Source organism: Microtus ochrogaster, linkage group LG10, assembly GCF_000317375.1.
Source record: "Microtus ochrogaster isolate Prairie Vole_2 linkage group LG10, MicOch1.0, whole genome shotgun sequence".
Taxonomy (NCBI): domain Eukaryota; kingdom Metazoa; phylum Chordata; class Mammalia; order Rodentia; family Cricetidae; genus Microtus; species Microtus ochrogaster.
The window spans coordinates 4,323,306-4,328,577 of NC_022035.1; the positions used below are offsets into that span (position 1 = coordinate 4,323,306).

The 5,272-nt window shown below is 45.5% G+C and overlaps 1 non-coding gene across 1 annotated transcript; it reads right to left on the minus strand.

Annotated features, from left to right (window-relative positions):
- Positions 1-342: 342 nt before the first annotated feature.
- On the minus strand, positions 343-449 carry LOC113457938. The gene has a single exon (XR_003378406.1). It is a non-coding gene; the product is annotated as a U6 spliceosomal RNA (small nuclear RNA).
- Between the last annotated feature and the right edge of the window lie 4,823 nt (positions 450-5,272).

Sequence of the window (5,272 nt, forward strand, 5' to 3'; positions counted from 1 at the left end):
CTCTGAGAAGGAGCCACCATTTGGTGGTCTTTCTAGGAGGTAGAATCTAGACTGAGGCAACTCTCAGAGAAGGGGGCTTGGAATGAAACTTCCCACCCAAACATTCCAGACTCTTTGGATGTATGGATGCCAAGGGCTGGGGTGACACTTTTGACCAAATATCACCGACCCTTTGGGCATTGGGGTGCCGGCTCAAGTCTGGCTACTTCTTGCGAGCATGGGAAAACGTGGGAGAGGGGAGAGTTGGGAGTTGGTGGGCTCACACTCAGCAGGAGGTGTGGGTGGAGAGGCATCTGGTTTACTGCCATCCTGGAGACCTCAGGCATCTGTTTTTTTTTTTTTTTTCTAATGGAACGATTCACGAATTTGCATGTCATCCTTGCGCAGGGGCCATGCTAATCTTCTCTGTATCTTTCCAATTTTAGTATATGTGCTGCCGAAGCGAGCACAGGCATCTGTTTCTTGAGGGAGATGAGAAGGCACGTTGCAATGGTGAAGTCCCAGGAGCTAGTGCCTGTTCTGCCGCTGCCTGGAAGGCCCTCTGTAAGTTGGTCTTGGCCCAGACAGCAGGAGTGAACTATAAAATATGCTTGAAAATGGGTGGGGTTAAAATAGGCTCTGGAGACTGTTAGTTTTTACCAGACCTGATTTTTGATACAGCAGTAGGAACCTGCAGGTATCTGTAAGACAACCGGAACAGATTGCCATCTTACCAAAGATGGCGCTGAGCTAAAAAATGGCAGCTACCCACGTGTTTTCTTCCAGACCTGTTGTAATCTGGAGTTACAAGTTTTACAGATTTTAAAACCAGCACATATTCACAAACAGACATAAAACAAGCATAGTGTGGCCACATTATTTTAACAGACAGACAAAACTTTATTTTAGGAACCTGTGTTAGATGACCAACTTAAAATTCCAGTGTCGGCGACAGAAGCCAGGGAAGCATACAGTTGGTCCCATTAAGGACCAGCCAGATTAGCAGACGCTTTAAGGAAGAACAGAAACATAAAGACAGAACACCTATGCGGTTTGAGAGTGGAAGGAGGGGGGAAACAAATTCATCATAGAGAGAGTCCCAGCATGACCAGATTAATGCCAGGAATGCAGACAAACAATAAACACCTAAAGAAGGGGGAGGGGAGTTGGGGAGGTGGAGCAGGAGCACAGCATCCGGAAACCATGGGCATATGGGGGGCTTGTTTATATGTTAGCAAATTTTTTAGGTGTTAAGGGATGTAAGGTGTCAGATAGCCCCAATTTAAAGAGATTTTTTTTTTTTTTTTTATGTAAGAAGCAGCCCAAGGGTGTTCGAGGATCTGGCTTTGAATTGCAGGTGTCCATCTCCCAAGTCTACCGCCGAGACTCAGGGATCAAAGCCTAGCACAATGTATCCACTGTGATAGACTTTTTAGTCAAAAACAGAGAGGTATGGGAATTCCTTGAAAGGACGGCTCCTCACAAAGGAACCCACCGGAACAAGGCAGGTCCCTGTCCAGTCAGGTCAGGCTCCTGGCACAGCCCATGACTTCAATAGACAGCCTGGCGGAAGTATGAGGCCCTGGGCCTTAAGGGCAGTGACTTCGAAATGGGAATTTACCCAGACTAAGTCAATATTAGCCTGGCGGAGTACAGGAGCAAGGGGTAGTGGGAAAAACAACCTCCTTGGTGGAACCTCCAGATGGAAACTTTTTATGTCCCAATAAACCTCTCTGCTGACGCAATAATCCAAATCAGACCAAATCAAACCGAAAATTGGAAAAAGCCCAGGTTTAATGAGTACTAGCGTTCCTGGGTGGCCTCCCAGGCCCTCAGAGAGGAGATGAGGAAGGAAGACCAGGAAACCACATGTTGGTTCTCTGGAGTACAATTTAAACACCCTGTGGGAGTGGTCTTGAGCATCTCTGAGGAGGGGGTCACCGTTTGGCAGACTTTCTTGGAGGTAGAGTTCAGACTGTGGCAACTCCAAGAGGAGGGGGCTTGGGATGGAACCTTCCACCTAAACATTCTAGACTTATTGGGTATATGGATGCCAGGGGCTGGGGCGAGGCTTTAACCCAAACACCTAAACAACAGGAAGTGAATTCTAGGAACTGGTAAGCACACAAATAGACCTCCTGGAATTTTGTGGTTTGGGCAGAGGTTCTGGTAGGGTTTCCTTCTCTTCCTTGCCCCAGTAAGAGAAAGGTCAAGGAGCTAGGAACAAGAAGAAGGAAGAGAGGGTCTTTGATGGAGACTGAGAACTCGCAGAGATTTTTAGTTCTAGATCTCAGAACCTTTTGCTTTCTGGCCCTGTGTCCTAGACTCTGCTCCAGGAACAGAGAAAGTGGCTACCTGCTGAATCGATGCGGACTCTGTCCTGTGCCAACCCAAAATACTCCAACCACTTTTCTTTGCTTTTCTCGGCTTCTGGGCACAAGCCCCATTCATTTATTTTTATTTTTTTTATCAAGGATACAAAGGTTGAGAAATTCTTTATTCCACCCAAAATATGAAAGGCTCTGAGTTTTAGATGCCGGATATGTCTATAGTTGCTTTCTCAAGTATTGGGAAAAGTAAACAGACATACATTTCTCAGTTATTTGCTTCATATTCTTAAAATTTCAGAGCAACATTGGATGCTAGAGTGTTTCAAAGTGAGAGTGCCTAAGAAAACAGGATTATTAAAAAGCAAAGCCAGAGGCATATACCATTTAATAAAGCTGCAAAACAGTCTCAGAGTGGAAAAAAAAAAAAAAGGTTTGTGCTGGGCCTGTTCTCCGGCTTTTTAAGATGGTTCTCATGCTCTCTTTATATATTGTAAAATTAAATGATATTTTTCCAATTTAGATGACTTCTGCATATAAGCTAGTTCGGAGTGTTACTCTGGGGCAAGTTTTACACTTCTTCACCTGTGTTCTGCTTTCCTAGCCCCACAGAGAAATTACATCAGCTCAAGTCTTTAAAAGAATCACAGACATGAAAATTCTCTGTCTTTCCTATCATTTAGTAGGCAAGAAAATAAAAAAAAAAACCAAAAAATCAGATCTACTTCATGGCTCTTGGGAAGATGTCTCGAGAACCATAATTAGAAGGTTGTATCCAGATTCTGAATCGGAGCAGGTGGATTTAGCGGGATGATGTAAACATCTGTCAGGCTATATGAGAGCTGATACATCTGTCCACAGAAGAGGTGGCTTGGGGCACCAGACAGGACGAGGAGTTAGTGGTTCACTCACCTTCTGCCAGGACAGGATGGGTGTAACTGTATTCAGTTTTTTAGGTTAGATATTAATTAGTTTATCTTGCAAATATTTGAGAATTATAGAGTTCTCTAGAATCAAGAAAATTTTTGCAAAGCCATATCAAGTGGTTTTTACTGTTCCAGTATCAGTTTATCGCCAAAATTTTGTTTGATGCTGATGCAACCGCCTTATCTCATTAGGACTGACGGAATTGCTGTAAGTGGTAGCATATACAGGCACATTAAACTCTGGGAGGAAGAGAAAAGGGAAATGGCAGAAATTGAGATAGAGTAAAAAAGTAGAGTTGGAGGCAGTGAACTCCCCAGGAGCAGGACTGAGCCAGTGGCAGAATCCACAGAGGCAGATACAAAGGAGCAACCCCTGAGGATATGAGTCAGAGGCAGAGACCTCTGTGGGTCCTGGTGTGAGTCTGGGACCTTCAAGGTAGTAGACCTGGGCCAGGATTCCTGGAGGTCTAGACTTAAGACTGGGACCTCCGAGGAACTAGGCCTGAGCCAGGACCTCTGTGGTCCTGGGAAGGAGTCTGAGATCTCTGAGAGAGAAGGCAGGAACCAGAAACCTCTGTGGGTCCTGGTGTGAGTCTGGAACCTCTGAAGCATCAGGCCTGAGCCAGAGACCTGGGCCAAAGCAGGCCAGGGACAGTGAACTCCACAGGAGCAGGTACAGGGGAGCAACTGCTGAGGGAGTGGGCCAGAGCCAGAGACCTCTGCAGGTCCAGGAATGAGTCTGGGACCTACTAGGGTATAGGCAGGAACCAGAGACCTCTATGGTTCCGGGCTTGAGTCTAGGACCTCCAAGGAACGAGGCCTGAGCCAGGACCCCTGCAGGTTTGGGCGGGAGTCTGGGACCTCAGAGGGAGTAGCAGAAACCAGAGCCCTCTCTGTGTCCTGGCATGAGTCTTGGACTTCTGCAGGAGGAGGCCTGAGCCAGGACCTCTGCAGGAGAAGGCCTGAGCCAGGACCTCTGCAGGAGAAGGGCCTGAGCCAGGACCTCTGCGGGTCTGGGCTTATCTGAGTCTGGGACCTCCAAGGGTGTAGATCAGAGCTAGAGACACTTTCCGGACCAACCCCAAGCCAGGGAACTCTGCAGGAGTGGATCCAGACCAGGGATATTTACAAAATGGTCTGCGCTGGCAACCTAGGCCAAAGCAGGCCTGAGACAGTGAACTCCACGGGAGCAGAGCAAAGCCAGGGAGCACTGAGCGACCTCTAGGAACACAGAGTGACCAACAGGGTGACTGGAACCATGACACTGACTGAACCATGAGGAACAAGCATCTAAGCCTTGGGTCCACTGGCACCTGGAAGATTGATAACCAGAGACACAGAGAGCCCCAACTACACAAATCAGAGGAAAAGACGGGCAGACAAGGTAAGAACACATGCAACACCACAAAGAGCAACAGGACACCAGTAAAATCAAGTGACCCTACAACAGCAAGACTTGAACAACCAAACATAGATGAAGCAGAAGAAAATGATCTAAAAAATAACTTCAGGAGAATGTTTGAGACTCTTAAAGAGGAAATAAATTCCCCCAAAGAAAGTCAGGAAAAGATAAACAAAAAATTGGAAGAAATCAACAAACCCCTTTAAGAAAACCAAGAAAAAGCAATCAAACATATGAAAGAAACTATTCAAGACTTGAAAACTGAAATAGAGACAATAAAGAAAACACAAGCTGAGGGAATTATAGAAACAGAAATCATGAGACCATGATCAGGAACCACAAATGCAAGCATAAACAGCAGAATATGAGAGATGGAAGAGAGAATCTCAAGCGCTGAAGATAGAATAGAGGAAATAGACTCATCAGTCAGAAAACATTAAATCTAACAAAAGCTTAACCCAAAATATCCAGGAAATATGGGATACCATGAAAAGACCAAACCTAAGAATCATAGGTATAGAAGGAGAAGTTCAACTCAAAAGCACAGAAAATATATTTAACAAAATCATAGAAGAAAACTTTCCCAACCTAAAGAAAGATATGTCTATGAAGATACAAGAAGCTTACAGAACACCAAA